The sequence below is a fragment of the Lepus europaeus genome, chromosome 17, assembly GCF_033115175.1.
Source record: "Lepus europaeus isolate LE1 chromosome 17, mLepTim1.pri, whole genome shotgun sequence".
Classification (NCBI taxonomy): domain Eukaryota; kingdom Metazoa; phylum Chordata; class Mammalia; order Lagomorpha; family Leporidae; genus Lepus; species Lepus europaeus.
This window is the reverse complement of record NC_084843.1, coordinates 66284378-66301552: the sequence shown is the minus strand read 5'-3', so window position 1 is coordinate 66301552 and position 17175 is coordinate 66284378. Positions and strand designations below refer to the sequence as shown.

Sequence of the window (17175 nt, the reverse complement as noted above, 5' to 3'; positions counted from 1 at the left end):
ATAAGCGAGAGTCAACTACAAATTACTTAAAATAAAATCCAGAATTGTGCATATGTCGGCAGTTGCCCTGAAAACAAGAGGAGGAAGGAAGACAGGGAAGAAGGCTTATGTGTGCAGTCAGGAAAGGAATGCTGTGGTTGGGATTGACCTCTGGGGATAAGGGCAGGGAATCACCTTGTCTAGGAGGTGTCTGTGGGGTTTTTCCCCCTCCAATGCAACGTGGCTGTAAGAGCTGAGCACATCAGAGACCAAGGATGCTGATTCTCCTTTGCCGTGCCTTGATGTCCAAATGTTCTTGATTCATTCACCATGCAGCTTAATGAGTAAAGGTGCAAGGTGGGACAGCCAGAGTGAGAAAAGAGCAGGAGAACTGAAGGAAATGAGGTAGAGGTAGACAGAGATAGACAAAGGGAAGGAAGGAAAAGCCAGGGAGGGAGAGAATGCGACAAGGGTGCCGCTTAGTAATTAAAAATAGTACAGCATGTATATTTATTTATTTTTAATACAGTGTATTTTTTAAATAGTTAAAAAAAACACAGTGACAGAAATGGAGAGAGGGAGATCTTCCATCTACTTGTTCACTCCCCAAATGGCTATAATAGCCAGAATGGTGCCAGGAGCCAGGAACTCCCTCTGGGTCTCTCACATAAATTTCAGGATTCAAGTACTTGAGCCATGACCTGTTGCCTTCCGGGTGCATTAGCAGGGAGCTGGATTGGAAGCCAAGGAGCTGGAGCTAGTACAAGCATTCTCCTGTGGGGTGCAGGCATTCCAAGCAGTGGCTCATCCCACTGCACGGACATGTCCACCCCAGCACAGTATATTTTAATGTGGAGCACAGAATCAGTGCTAAGATCATTTAAACTTACTATTTGAACCTTAGTCCTTTCCTGTAGCACTCTGGTATTTCTGAGTTTTTCTTTCCTTTGCCCGGAGTTGAGTTCCTGAAACTCCTGCTGAGATTATTATCCGACATGGGGACATCAGGGCCCATATCCTGTGATGTTCTAGTCGAGCATAATTTGTGAGATCAGAAAGTTAGCAGGCAAGAACCCAGTCAGTGGTACAGGAATAGATGTTGTACTCATTAGTATTTTTCTTTTAAGTTACCTAACTTTGGGGGTAGGTTATTTAAAAGAAATTTTTATAAAACCTTGAGAACCTGGCATGATGTCACAGGTGACCTTGTATTTCCTATGGAGATGTCCTAGAGGCATGGTCTTTCCTGGAGAATAGGAAGTCTCTGGCTCAACTCTCAAAGCCAGCGGGGAAAAGAGTGACAGGGCCAGCGGTGCAGAGTTCACACTGCACAATGCTTTTGTGCCTGGAGCAAAGTGCACCTTGGAGCTGCCAGGGGCAGCAGGGTGGGGAGAGGGTTTTGTAGGTGGGAGGGGAGCACACAGCTGGGAGTGTGGGCACGCCGCATGGCGCACTTTCATAGAGACAGAAGTGGTAGGTACCGTCACGCACATATATACTCAGGGAAAATGACCCACCGACTTTGCCCAAAACTACATAATAACAGAGCTCCAGGATTGCTCGGTGTCTGCCTGGAGATCTTAATGCCATTGACAGGAGGAGCATTACTGTAAAAGTCCATGTAATGGCTGGTGCGCCTACTTAACTTTGCCATTAAAAATAAGTCTGGATGCTACTGAGGGTCACACTGGGAGATCCGTGTACTTGGTGAGCTCTTGACTGTACATTAAAAATTAACACATTTGCTGCAATAGCACCAAAGAGAAGAAAAAGTGCATTTCAGTTCAGTCTTTCCTGCCAGCTGTTTGCCGATAGAAGCCCCGACACAGACACTGGAAGCCAGGGGACTTTGCTCTAGCCAGAGTCATCTGTCCTTTGGTTTCCATGTAGCTCCAACATGGTGTTTCATGTTTTTGCTCTGCCGTCCTGGGCTTTCATTGCTGTGTGCAGTTTTAATTACTGGGGTGGTCAACCCACAGCTCTGCAAGGTGACACCTAGCATAGGGTCACGCACTTTTGTTGAAAATTTGAACAAGCATGTCCTGAGAAACTGGAACTAGGAGAGGGGAATTGGGCTGGGATTTTGCCACCCACATGTCTTCCCCCGTCTCTTAAAAATGAACAGGAACTGATGTGTGGTTAAGCCTGTGCTTATCAGCAGGTTTGCAGCAGTGTGGCATTCACTCTCCACCTTCCTTGTCAGAAACCAGGAATGCGTAAAACGGAAGATGTGCTGATACAGGGCTGTGGAAGCTATTTTCTAAATGAGAGCAAGGAAGCACTGAGCAGTGTATACGAAACGAGTGAACTCCCTGAGCAGTTACAATCTGCATTCCCGAATCTCGGTCCAGAGCCAGCCTTTCTTGGTTTGTTCTTCTCAACAGAAATGCCATTGCCAAGATTAAAAGGGAGTGCACTGATGTAGAGGCACGTGCAGAACCCAGGAGCAGCATCTTACTGAGGCATTTCTGCAGTTAAGCATTTATGAAAATGCATGCAATTCCAGCCCTCAGAGGCTCAAGGAAAAGGATCCTAGGGAATACATCCTACCAGTGTAGGAAGCACTGCAGAGCGCGAACAGACAGCAGAAAAGATGGGAGAGGAGGGGGCAGGTGATCGGGGTAGTGGTGGAGACATTGGGCTAGACGCCTATGTCCTATATCTGAGTATCTGGTTTCAATGACTGGCTTGCTTCTGACTCCAGCTACCTTCTAATGCAGGCCCTGGAAAGCAGCAATGATGGCTCAAATGATTGGGTTCCTGCCACCCACATTGTAGATTAGATTGTTCCCTGCTCCTGGCTTCACCCTAGCCATGGGTATTTGCAGAGTGAACCAGGGGATAGGTGCCTGCGTTCTCTCTCTCTCTCCCTTTCTCTCTCTCTCTCTCTCTGTCTCTGTCTCTGTCTCTCTCTCTTTCTTCCCTGCCCCTGTCTGTGGGTATGTGTATGTGTGTACAAACCTCTCAGATAACAATTTAAAAAAGAATGTAGAATTACCACACGGCCAGTAACCAGGAAGCAGCCCTTCATTCTGCAAGTGCTCATCAGCTGTGCACTAGGTCAGGCGCTTGGCTCAGCTGGCTGTCATTGGTGGATTCTGCCATTAGCTTTAATTCGCTCTCCCTGGGTTTATGAACAGTTTCTGTGTGTTGACAGCCTACTATGTGCAAAGCACTGTAATAAGGCCTTTAGAAGCTTATTCCACTCAATTGCATTACTGTCATTTTGTACAATCCATTGATGAAGCAACTGAGCTTCAGAGAGGTTCAATAATTTGCTGAGGTCATGTGGTTAGAAATTGAGACCAGATCGGAGTACTCTGCCTTCACTCTCAAATCACACAGTGTGTTATATTCTGAACCTAAGTGTACTTTAAGTATGGTGTTAAAATTTATTTAGGTGACAGGTACTCTTTTGTGAAATCTAGATAATAAGCAGAGCTTTGGGTTAACGTGGGGCAGGCTGTTAATGTCTTCTTCACATTACCTAGGAAAACAGTTGGGAAGGAGATGTTCCATTTGGCCTTCCCATGAGACTGGAAGTACATGGTTGAGTATAGGTCAAAGAGAGAGGTCAAATATATTTCCAGGTGTGTATATTACAGATTATTAAAGTACCAAGGGACTCCTTGTATTGCAGTAAGAGAGATGAAAATCCTTCCAAGTGGGTACAAGAGTCATACAGACGTAGGAACTGAGATATAAGCAACCTTGTAGTAGTTGCAAGTGTGGTTTGAAGAAGGGAACTACTAGAGACCTAATAGTGACTGCAGACTTCATCTTAGTGAGGTTGAACTAGGGTCTTAATCGTCTTTCCTTCTCTTTCTCCTTCCTTTCTTCATCTCTCCCTTCCTCCATTTATTTATTGATCTGTTGAGCACTTTCTGTGTGCCAGGTACTAGTCCAGGAATCAACAAACAAGACAAATAGAGTTTGTATTCGTAAAACGTGCATTTCAGGGGTGATGGACAAAATCATAGGGATTCAGAGAAACAGGAAAAAGGAGAGTTTGGTTGGGTGCATACTGGGAAAAGGGGAGAGGGACATGGGTGTGGGCAATTTTTGTAATTTTTGCAGAAGAGGTCCACTTTCTAGTTTGACTTGCCCAAGAGCAGATGGAGCCTTGCTTATGGTTTTACACCTAACAATAGTAACAGCAGCTAACAGTTAATGAGCCCTCACCAGGTGCCCTTGACTGTTTGAATGCCTGTCATTGTTTAACTCACTTAAACTTCACTAAGTTGAAAAACAGTGAAGTCAGCATCAGGTTGATAATTTTTCTTTCTTTCTTTTTTTTTTAATTTTTGACAGGCAGAGTGGACAGTGAGAGAGAGAGACAGAGAGAAAGGTCTTCCTTTGCCGTTGGTTCACCCTCCAATGGCCGCCGCGGTAGGCGCGCTGCGGCCGGCGCACCGCGCCGGTCCGATGGCAGGAGCCAGGTGCTTCTCCTGGTCTTCCATGGGATGCAGGGCCCAAGAACTTGGGCCATCCTCCACTGCACTCCCTGGCCACAGCAGAGAGCTGGCCTGGAAGAGGGGCAACCGGGATAAGATCGGTGCCCCGACCGGGACTAGAACCCCGTGTGCCGGCGCCGCAAGGCGGAGGATTAGCCTATTGAGCCGCGGCGCCGGCCTCAGGTTGATAATTTTAAGTACTCTTTCATTGAGTTAAGGAGTTAGGACACAATGAAATTATTTTGTTTCACTTTCAAGCAGTGATGATGCTTACTAATTTAAATGCCTTAGCACCAATAGATTTTTTTAACTGCGGAAAAGCATTTAGTATTAATGTGATTGTTTTTAAGCTTTAAATTGGGCTTGTGCTCTCCCTCCTCATGATGAAACTGTCTCATTTGCGAATGGCTCTGGGAAATAGCTTTATTTTGTTTTGTTCACCCTGTGATATCATGTTATTCAGAGTCTCCTTTTAGCCAAAGCAATGTATTGGTTCTTACAGCTTTGTCGCTGCTCTTATTCAACAAATATTACATCTTCACTTCTCTGCTAGAATCTCACACATCATTACGAATAGTTGTTTTAGCATTGCTTGCACAGAGCGTGGCTTTTCAGAAACTACTGACAACTTAAATTTTCTTTTTTACAATGTTAGAAAACAATCCTGACTTTTTAATCCACTTAATATTTAGAGACAGTACAGACTAGGAGGTGCTGTCCATCAAAATCTGCCAAACTGAGAGGACAAATTGGAGGGAAAGAAAACTCGTCAGGAGAGTTAAATGATTGGTTCAGGTGGACTCCCTGATGGAATCGTCATCACATGTGCAGCATGGAATAAGAACTATGATAGGAATCACCCTCAGCTATGTAAGGATGCATTAAAAATTATTATCTTTTTTTAAATGTATTTGACAGAGCTAGACAGTGAGAGAGAGAGAGACAGAGAGAAAGGTCTTCCTTCCGTTGGTTCACCCCCAAAATGGCCGCTACAGCCGGCATGCTGCGCTGATCTGAAGCCAGGAGCCAGGTGCTTTCTCCTGGTCTCCCATGTGGGTGCAGGGCCCAAGCACTTGGGCCATCCTCCACTGTACTCTCGGGCCACAGCAGAGAGCTGGACTGGAAGAGGAGCAACCAGGACTAGAACTGGCACCCATATGGGATGCTGGTGCCACAGGCGGAGGATTAACCAAGTGAGCCATGGCGCTGGCCCTATCTTTTTTGAAAGTTAGAATATGTTGTATTCAGCTGCATTTGAAGAATGAGAGAACACTGGCTCATATTCAATAAGGCTTATCTCTTTCTAAGAAGATTCTTGGAATCCAAGTCACCATCCAAACTCCTCTGTGCTCTCTTTTGTGGGCACTTTTATGTGTGTCTTTCCAGAGTTGATTGAATACTTGGTTCTGTGGGTTGGATTCCTAGAAACACGGATCATCAGGACACCCTTGAGCTGATTTTCTAACCTCTGTGTGTGCAAACTTCTTTACAATTTTAACTTATGCTGCTGGTTCACTCAATGTCAAGTTTTCAATCAAGCTTACTGAGCTAGAGCCCCCGAAATCTATTATTTGCAGGAAAGAGAAAAGAATGAACTGAGGCTCCAGTGAGCTCTGTGTATTATTTTCATCCTAGGCTCCCAGTTAGAGAAGATACCCTCATGTAAGACAAGATACCCTCATACGTATTCACTAGTTTAAGAGAAAGATGTTTTAAGCATTTAGTTTTTTTTAAAGCTTTATTTATTTGAAAGTCAAAGTTAGAGAGAGAGAGAGAGAGAGATCTTCTATCCACTGGGTCACTCCCCAGATGGCTGCCTCTGCCAGAGCTGGACTGATCTGAAGCCAGAAGCCAGGAGCTTCCAGGTCTCCCACATGAGTGCAGGGGCCCAAGCAGTTGGGCCATCCTCTGCTGCTTTCCCAGGCCATTTGCAGGGAGCTGGATTAGAAGTGGAGCAGGCAGGCCTCGAACCCATGCTCAAATGGGATGCTGGCACTACAGGCAGTGCCTTAACACACTATGCCAGAGCGCTGGCCCCAAACATTTAGTTTTGTGATACTCAGTGACCCAGAGAACTCAAACACCTGGGAGACGCCCTCCTACTATGGGTTTCAAGTCTCCTGTGATGATTTTGGAGGAGTGCCCTTTCATGGCTAGGAAGGTTGTATGGCTTTGCTGAGTGAATCTTGCTATACCTAGATCATTCCTGTCCTTCCCCTTATACACTAGGTGAGCTAGCCTCTAACTCTCATGGGATATGGGAGGGAGGAGAACAGAAATCAGCCCTGTGAGAACATCATATCCTCTAGGGATTGTAGTAACAGCACAGACGATGTCACTGTCATGGGATTTTAGATGGGAATCTGAACAGGATCCCAGAGCCATGGAAAGCAGTGTTGGAGGATGGAGTTTCTCTACTACGCCTGGCATCTCATCTTGGTGCTGTTGGAATATAATCAGTTTTTCCCGGGTTTCTCCCCTCCATCCTTTAATTTTTCCTCCTCTTTGCATAAGCATTTTTGGAGGGCCAACTGTGCAGACACTTTGTTGGAATGGAGCCACAAGGAGAAAGCCCCTCCCCTCAAGGAGTTGGCACAAGCAGATGCTACACAGCAAACTACTATGGCATGAGTGATCAGTGCTATAGTACAAGGGCCAGGAAGAAAGAGACAGCCCAGAAGCCTTCTTGCGGGAGATAACTACAGAGCTGGCTCTTCCAGGGCGGATGAGTGAGTCTGCATAGAAGTAGCCAGGAAGTGTAACAGGTGAGTGCGCTGTAACCTGTGCATTCTCAGCTGGTGTTGGAATGGATAACTAGGATAGGCCCCTTCTTCCTAGGAGGAGCATCCCAGTTCTCCAAGGACTTCACTGAAGAAGCTCATTTGTTCCTGAGCCAAGCTGCTCTGGTTGTTTATCCTCTAAGAAGAAAAAGGTGGAAGTTCTAGACCGTTCTGAGCCCAGCCACCTGCAGGGAGTAGCAGTGTGAGGTTAGCAGCAGGGATGGGTCTTGAATTGCAGGGAGGACTGTTTGCTCTTCCTGGATATTCGTTTCTAAGGCTTTGGTTCCAGGAGGTTATATTCTTTGCATCTTTCTCCACTTTTGTTCCTATTTGAACCGTCTCGAAAAATAAAAACTGTTGACATGTGTTTTGTGAAGTTTTGCAGTCTAAGGATCCAGCCTGACTGTTTCCTCTTGGCCTTGACTTAACTTCCAATAGTGTTGCCAGGACAAATGATATTTTCATAGGTGAGTGGATGGCCATCCATGGGTGATTAGGGAGTGCCACAAAGACCCTTACACTCCCCAACATTCCTTCTTACAACTTGAAACTTATTTGAAATTCCATGAGTAGATACTCATTTTGGAAGCCTTTCAGTTGTTTCTTAAAACCTGAGTGGTTTTTAAATTCATTAATTAACTTGAAAGACAGAATAAAGAGAGAGTGATCTTCTATCTGCTGGTTTTTTATTTTTTTATTTTTTTGTGAAATGTCCCCAGCAGCTGGGGCTGGGCTAGGCTGACGCCAAGAGCCAGGAGCCAGGAACTCCATCCAGGTCTCCCACATGTTTGCAAGGGCCCAAACACTTGGACCATCTTCTGATGTTTTCCCAGGTGCATTAGCAGGGAGCTGGGTTGGAAGCAGAGCAGCTGAGACTGGAACCAGCACTCTGGTATGGAATCCCTGCATTGCAAGCAGTGGTTTAACCTGCTGCAGGACAACATCAGCCTTGCCCCGTCCCTGCCCCACTCCAAGAAATTCTTAGTATAACCTTGTGTCTTACTTAAGCAGGTGTCACTTAGTGACTCCTTAGTATATAGCAAGCCCTGGGCTCTGGGACCAGGAGATGGATAACCTAGCCCAGGTCCAGTTTATGTGAAGTCAGGGGTCGTTGTTATCATTAACACTGGTCAGCACCTCCTGTAACCTGACATCTTACCTGGGGAGATGTCTGTGGATTCATTCTGGGAGCTCCCTGATGTTAATGATCTATATTCGCTGGCAGCTCTTTTGGTCTTCAGGGCTTGTCTCTAAGAGTTTGCCTAGTAAGTAAATAATGCCTTTGCTTCAATTGGTGCTCCTTTGAGAAAGGGAAAATAGAATGGTTACTATTGATTTGTGTCCTTGTGGTTTTCTATAGTTCTTTTGGAACTGGACACAGTATTACCCCTGCAGCAGGTGCCACAAAAAGGCTGTTCAAAGAAATTGGCTTGGAGATTTTTCTAAGACCACCGATAGATCACTAGCCTGACACTATTCTGGCTATACTAAAAGTCAATAGGCGAATAACTGATTTTTAAATTATAACTTTATTTTGGAATAGTTTAAGATTCACAAAGAGTTTCTGTGTGCCCTTCCCTAGGCCCCCCAAGGGTAATCCTGCATGTTATCCACCTATAGGATATTGTCAGGACATGACAGGTGATCTTGGTGCAATACTAGTAACTCCTGTGCAGGCCTTTGGTTGACTTTTGCCAATTTTTACAGCACTTTTTCCTGTGTAGTTCCAGGACATTTGATCCTGTGTGGATATGTGTTATCTCCTTGGCAGTCAGCAATGCAGTAATCAGAGCAAAGAAAGTCACATGTGAGAAACTGAGTTGTAGCAAGAAAGAAACAAGGCCGGCGCCGTGGCTTAACAGGCTAATCCTCCGCCTTGTGGCGCCGGCACACTGGGTTCTAGTCCTGGTCGGGGCGCCGGATTCTATCCCGCTTGCCCCTCTTCCAGGCCAGCTCTCTGCTATGGCCCGGGAAGGCAGTAGAGGATGGCCCAAGTCCTTGGGCCCTGCACCCGCATGGGAGACCAGGAGAAGCACCTGGCTCCTGGCTTCGGATCAGCGAGATGCGCCAGCCACAGCGGCCATTGGAGGGTGAACCAACGGCAAAAAGGAAGACCTTTCTCTCTGTCTCTCTCTCTCACTATCCACTCTGCCTGTCAAAAAAAATAAATAAATAAATAAAGAAAGAAAGAAACAAAACCTTATGATCAGAATTTCTATTAAGTCACATGGTACTCATTTCAAAGTGACTTAGATTGAGTTTTAAAATTAACTTGAAAACTACTGGCATTCAGCTGATTTGTTTTTTTATAAAAAGATTTTATTTATTTATTCAAAAGTTAGAGTTACACAGAGAGAGGAGAGGCAGGGGGGAGGGTCTTCCATCGATTGTTCACTCCCCAGATGGCCACAACTGCTGGAACTGCACCGATCAGAAGCCAGGAGCCAAGAGCTTCTTCTGGGTCTCCCACATGGGTGTAGGGGCCCAAAGACTTGGGCCATCTTCTACTGCTTTCCCAGGCCATAGCAGAGAGCTGGATAGGAAGTGGAGCAGCTGGGACTAGAACCAGTGCCCATATGGCCAGGGCGTTAACCCACTGTACCACAGTGCCAGCCCGCTCAGCTGATTTCCTTTAAACACAGGATGTTTGGGTGTGCCTTTTTTTCCCACCTGTTTTGTTTGGTCTTTTTAGTCCTCTCCCTCCACTGTGATAGAAGTATTCTTGAACCTGGGTCTGTTCTGATCATGCAACCATGGGCTTGCTATGAACTGAGAGGTCCTTCTCACTTTGGCGTGGTCGTGTCTGATCCCACACCAGTGCATACGTGTAGAAGTGCACAGTTCCTACTGCTGCTTAGCAGGACCTCTGGGCAGAGCGAGGCCCACCTACTGCTCTTGACTGAGTTGCTGGGAAACATACTGAGGGAGATGAACGGGAGCTTTAAGCCCTTGTGATTTCTGCATTGGGTTCTATTCCCTCCTGCCAGGTGGGTGACCTGGGAAAAGCATCAAGGCTTTGATGTTGCTGTGCTGCTCCCTTTGGGCTGTTTCATGTGTGTGTGTGGGTGTGCGTGTGTGGGTGTGGGTGTGTTCGCCGCCCAAAGGCACCAGGACAGAAAGAACTGCTTTTGTTTGGTTCCCATCCTTTTCCTCATTTGGCAGCAAACAGGGACGTGTCAGGTAGCTGAGAATAATTCACACTCTTGGACCAAGGCAGACTATCCCCTTCCTCTGTTCTCTGGAGGTAGCAGCCACCTGGATAGGGCCTTTGCTTTTCAGCTTTCGTTATGCCGTATTCCACTACCCACGGGAAGGAGCTGTGCTCCCACACCTCCCCACAAAAAGGACTTCCTGCCCAGAGACTGCTGCCCTCACCGTTCCCCTGAGGGCTACCAGGCAGCAAGGTGGCCACTGCTTTCGGGAATCTTGCTGGGGCTCCCATTCTGAGCTCATTATATCGTGGTTTCTTCTGACCCACAAGTTCATGTACAGAAGATTCCTGTCCCCATGTCAGCTTTTCTACTCTTGGTTTCATGGAAACCCCACGCCACAGTGGTCTTGGGACACACAGAAATCTACCATATACATGATCACACGGTCATAGCAATATGGAGGCAGGGTATTGAGTACCTGCCACACACAGACTCGGAAGTGGAGCCAAGTGAGCCACAAACATGCTTGGTCCCTTTCAAAAGAGAGCACATCTCATCAGAAAAGGACGTCTTCCTTCTTGCTGTCTTCACTCTCACCTGTTGAAAACACCATTCCCCAGATTTCACACCCTCAGTGCACTCTCTGGGAGCTAAACCCTGCAATAAAAGACCAGGTGAAGGAAGACCAGTCCTTTGTGATCATTGAAGCCTAGCTGTGCACAGGGTGGATGGACTTCTGAAAGGCATTTAAGTCAGATGGCTGTGTGGTCTTGCTAAGCAGGCTCTTACGACATAAGCCACAGATGCAGAAAATGTGCTTACCATACCTCTTCTGTGTGGCCGTGTGGGAGCACTTGTGTTAGCTGTCACTGTTGGTGTGTATCCAGTGTGTACACATCCCCCAGGGTCCTGCAGTATGTTCATGTCATGTAGATTCTAGCTATTAGAGACTGCTCTCCCAACAGCAGAGGATACAGCTCCTTAACAAATGTGTTCTTTCAGCCCTCAGGGGACCTGTGCTTTGACTGCTGTGTGCAACAGGCAGCTGTAATAGACTTGATGGTGAGCATGGTAGCAGAAGGATGCTGTGGTTTGAGTGACTGATTCTGTGATCCCGTTGGCCTAATTCCTTCTCACTAAAGAACCCCTGGAAGTCTGTGGCCCTGAGGAAGTGGTATTCTGTAGGACACTAGGATGCCTTATTTGTACTGCAGCTGTTTTCAGCTTGGTATCTGCATAGGTGACATTCTTCCTTTGGGATGTAATTTGACAAAGCGACCTCTTTACCTCCACATCTCCTGCTTCCAATTCCTTCTCCCTATTATCCCGAGAGTTAATTTGCCATAAAACACAGATAATAGCATCATTCTCCTGCACTTAAACTTTGGTTTCCATCCTTAAACTTCCATCAGCTCCCTGTATCCTACAAGATAAAAGACTAGACGTGCTGCCAAGGTTCATGGGTGCTCCCCTGTGCCCCTGGCTCCCATTGGGTCTCATTTTTGCCAGTCCCGCTGCTGATATAGACTTTTGTCCCACAAGGATGTCCCTCCATCTCCGAAACACAACATGTCCTCCTATGCCTCCATATTTCTGCCCACACTTAGCCCTGTGCTCCAAAACCTTACCTGCCTTTCGTCCCTGTACTCACCATTCAAGACCTACATCCAAGCTTAGGCTCAGACTGTCTTCTGCTTCCAGAAGTGTCTCTTGTCTGCCTTTGAGTATTGCGATCCCAGCAGCTGTCCCTTACCTATCGGGTTTACCATATGCTGGCTTCTAACAAAGTTGTGTATGTTTACTAACTCATTTATCTCTGTCTACAACATTGGGGAGAAGGCGTTACTTGCACAGTATGGCTGGGGAGACTGACGTGTAGACTGATGTAGGAGCTTACCCAAGGTCAGTAGAACCCTGAAGCAAACCACTCTTGCAAATATACGATCAGAAATGGAAATCTGGGTAACTTCCTCTGCTATATAGAAATCTACTCAAGAGCAGCAACCATGTTTTACAGAATTTTATGCTTAGTAGAAGCAGCACAATGCCGGCTACCAAAGAGGAGCCTGGAGACATTTGTTGAATGAATATACAGATTTGTATTTTCATTCAAAAATGTAATCCTTTTGTGAATGTCATTCAACTTAAGCTTTTAAGTTCATCCGTAGGAGGGAAGAATGACCCAGTGGAAATGGCTGCATGTTGAGGAGTGAGGAAGGTGGCGTTGAGAGGCATCTCATGTCGCATTTCAACCTCATTCGTCTACATGCTCTGGGCACTCAGCTCTCGCTGGGTATGGTGGGCTGAGACAGAGCACTGCTCATCCACCACGGGCCTAAGGTCTCCATCAAGAGGGTCATCATACATGGAGCAGGAAACGTTTTAGGGGGGAAGGTTTGTAAACATGAGGCTTGCTCTCCCCCTGCTGTTGTTTACGCTCAGGGGCAGGTGGGAGGAACTGCGACTTAGAACGGGACTGCACCCTTTTTGAGTTGTGTTCCATGTGTCAGAGCTCGTGAACGACAAGAGAGGCAGGAAAATGAAGACAGACATTCTGTCAAGCAGCCGTGTTAGATGACAGCAGTCTCCAGGTGCCTGTCATAGCCGTGGCAGTGGAGGGGAGCTTCTCGGGCCTCTGCTGGCCCCGTAGTGTATTTTTTTCCTTTAACCATGCACTTTATCTTTTCTGATCAATTGATTTAGATTAAAAGACACCTACAGAAATCTCACCTGTAAGTAAGGTTCCTTTATTGGTCAATGCGTGTGGGGAGAACTCACTGTGTGACCTGCTCTGCACGCTGAGATGAAGACAAGGCGACTCCCGTTGGGCGTGGGTTGAAACTCAGGGCCACTGGTGACTTCTGGGGGTGTGGTTGCATAGCGGTCGGTAGCCTTGCCCCACCTGACCTTTCATGGCTGTTCATGACTGTTCAACTCCATGTGACACCTGGCGAGTCATCACAAGCTTCGTGAGCAGTGTTAAGGTTGTTGGCATTTAACCGTCTCTTATTTATCTGACCAGCCTCAGCTCTGCCTCCTTAATGAAGTGTAACTGCAGGAAACCATGGTGTGTATATGTCACTGTTGTCCTACTCCTCCTAATTTTCCAACTGTCTTAACAATTACGGTTGATGTTAAAACTCTCAGGAGGTTATTTGTTGAAGCACAATACATAAGATGCATGCCTATGCAAGCGTGGCCGGGGAAACTTTCTCATCAGAGGAACAACTGGTTTTGTTCTCCCCTCGCCTCACTGTCCCTCTCCACCTTATCCCTAAAGCTGCCTCTTCTCACATGTAACACCAGCGCTCTGTACGGTGTACTGTTTATAGTGGTTTGAACGTTCTTGTGCCCGTGTGTTTCATTGCTGAAGTAACTCACCTCTCTCATATCGACTCTCGCCCAGGAGCCGCACAGCAGACTCTTTGATGTAGGTCTTTCCTGCATGGCAGCCGAGGCCAAGCTGTGGTTTTCATTGCATGATGCAACCTTACCCTTTGGGTCGTTGCCTCCAGGTTAACCAGATCTCTCCCTGCACTGCCCATGCATGTGGACACGCTTTTCCTGGTGGCCTGAATGTGGTGAGCACTGGACGCATGTGTGGACTTGAAACGGGGAGCGTTGCAACACACTGAAGCACTGGGGTGTCAGTCTCTCCTCGGACGTCATGGTGGCTCCTGGTGTTGCTGTGATACCACCAAGGCCACTCTGCTGTGTGAACACTCGAGACTAAACAGTGAAAAAGAGACATAAACCTCCTAAGTAGACATGTGCTGACCAAAGGCTAATGATTTAGAAGCTGGGGTCAGCTTTCCAGCAACTCCCGGAGGATCAGCCCTGCAGAACACCGACTGTACATGGTTGTGCCCAAAGTCACCACGCTCACTCTCTCTGGCACATCCTTCTGAACAGCTGTTACCCAGTTTTGTCTGGCTAGCATCTAGTAGATACATACACGTATGGACAACTTAAAAATGCTCTTTAAGCTAAATGCCTTAAACTTTAAACTACAATCATTTGCCTTTCTCATAGTTCTCATTGTGTTTAGGAATTCCATTCATTCAACTGTAAATATGTACAATGGCAGTACTATAAAGGAATATTCTATTTATTGAAGCTTGCTGGCACTGGCTCCAACATTATTGATTAGTAATTGTGATCATTTTCTGTCCTTGTTTAAACCATTTTTTGACTCAGGGCTGTCTAATGATTTTTTGAAAGTAAGTTCTTTCTTTCTTAGCATCTACTTCTTCCTCCCTGTATTCTCAGAATGGACTTTTATTAAACAATTGTCACTATTTTCTCACTACCTTTTTTTGTTATTTCAAATAACTAAATCCTTCACTTTTGAGATGCACTTTGGTTGTGAAATGAGAACAATGCTCAGGCCATCCTGGAGTTTCTGGGACTGGCTTGCCAGGGCCCCTTAGACTCAAACTCACCACAAGCCCCCCCAGTGACACCCAGGGGCAGGCTCTTACGTATGACCTGAGATTTCCTTCTATCTTCCTACACCCTTTATTCCCCTGTTCCACTAAACATATCCTACCCCCTCTATTGAATGGGATTTTACTTAGGAATTCACAACATGTTCTTTGGGTACCAGTAAAAAAGGCCCTTTGTGTGGGAACATTTCCCTTTCTGAAAAGAGCTTAGATGGAACTGTAGGTCCTAGGGACCTGTGCCGGCAGGTGATTCTGACCAGCTCCCCGCTGATGCAAGCTTTCATCTGGGGCTCGATAAAGGAAACATCTGATTCTCCTTTGTGAGAAAAGGTTCTTGAGAAAAGAAGCCCATTCCTCTTTCTTACAAAAACACAGTGCTTTCTGCCGCAGTGAGAGGGTTCTGAAGCCCAGCGGAGTCAGGGATAAGTGATCCTTTCACAGAGACAAAGGAGAAGAGCCTGCGCTCCCTCCCAGAGATGTTTGTACAGTCAGGGAGAGCATCTCTGGAGGACGTCAGAGCCGTGGCAATGGAATTAGAGAGAGGAAGCACAGGAGGAAGCCAGGAGAAAGAACCGTCACCCCAGTGAGCATGGAACTCACCATATTCCTTTCTAAACTGGGCCTGAAAGTCGAGTGGACGTTGCTGTGCTGGGAAGAGCTGTTCTTTGTGAGGCCTTGGCAGCACAGCATTAGTGTTGCTAAGTGAACGCTTGCCAGTGCTAACCAGAGGCAAGAGAGGCGGAAAGAAAGAAATGGAGGAAATGTTCCAGGGACAAAGAAGTTCTTCTCATGAAGTAGTTTAGAAGGCAATTATCAGAGTGTTTATTTGAAGATGGATTGTGTCATCCGTCATAGGGTTTGACAAGTCACTCCCGTGCCCCTGCTCATGAGGGCAAGTTGCTCCCAGAGGTAGCCGTCCCATCTGGTTTTCCGTGGCAGTGATGGTCTCCACCGCCCAGGTTGCTTTCTGCCACTCCCGAGGAATGACTCCCGGCTAGGACGCTGCAGACTCCTGGCTTGTAATCGGCAACATCTCAGATTCTGCTTGCTGTCTCTGAGGCCGCTGGGCTCCCAACCGAACTCCTAAATAGGGAATGCGTACAAAACGGCCACACCTCAGCTGCCAGCCCAAGGCAGAACTGAAGCACAGCTATTTTATTTCCTTGTGTAATAAAGGTATAACTGTTCTCTATGCCAGACGTCAGAAAGACTTATGCCAGGTCTTTCTCTGTGTCTTCTCAAAGAAAACAAAGAAAAAAATTCATGACAACCACAACACACACACACACACACACATAAACCTCAAGATGTCAGAAGCAAAATAAATACTGCTTAGGCATTCCTGCATAACTTTTCATAAACCAGCATCCCCCTGGAGAATATGTGTATTTTGTGATGTTGTTTTCTGCTCTTCAAAGTGACGTAGCCAATGAATGGAGCAACTGTTTCTTTCCATAATTATTCTTTTTCTGAGATGCTCTCAGGCTTCTTCCCATCAGTCCCAGGTGGGTCAGCAGCATTGGTCCTGCTTCTCAGTGCAGACCTTGAGAGGTTTTTGTGTCACTCTGCGTGAGTGCAGACATGGCTGGGAGGCATCAGGGCTGCCATTGTTGAGGGTCTCTTATACTTCTGGCTCAACGTTAGAGCTCATTGAAGAGAACAGGAAAGGGACCGGTCTCAAACATCCCCATTACTCTAATATGATTCAGCTGAGGGTCTGGGACCCAGAACAGGCTGAGCCTGGCCATGGAAGCAGGAGTTCGGGCTTTCCTACCCTTAGATAGACCTGTAGCAAGGCAGCATTGCCAAGGTCGCCTGTCCAGGTGTGTCAGAATGGTGTTAAAGCCAAGGAGGTGGGCAAGGGAAGGGAACTTAGGGCTCAGGAGGGAATAGTGAAGTGACCAGAAATACCCAGAGAGTGCAAGACAAACATCTGGAGAAGGCTCTGACAGGTGAAGGCTGCACCCAGAGTAGCCCAAAGAAGTCCCACCATGATGCAAAAGCCTGCTCAGCAGTGAGAATCCCTGCCCACATACTCAGCTTTTCTCCGAGTGGCCAGTCACTGGCAAAACAGAAGGCTTGCACTTTTTCTGAGGAGCCACTGCCATTCTCTGTGTCATGGAAGTGGCAGATTTGGGAAGCCTTGGTGCTGCCACGCCTCAGACTCTGAGATGCTTTCTCAAGGATGATGTCTTCTTCAGAAATGATGACATTGGACCATTGCTTCCCAACATACAGGAGCTGACTGTTTGCTGCTTTGGGTTAGAGATGAATATGGGCTTCTTTTAAAAAAAATATTTATTTATTTATTAATTTATTGTTTCAAAAGCAGAGTTACAGATAGACAAAAGCAGAGAGAGAGAGA

The 17175-nt window shown here is 46.6% G+C and overlaps 1 protein-coding gene across 3 annotated transcripts in view; it reads left to right on the top strand.

The window, feature by feature from the left end:
- KCNMA1 (potassium calcium-activated channel subfamily M alpha 1) overlaps positions 1 to 17175 on the top strand; it is a 782784-nt gene that overhangs the window by 440002 nt on the left and 325607 nt on the right. The window lies entirely within an intron of this gene.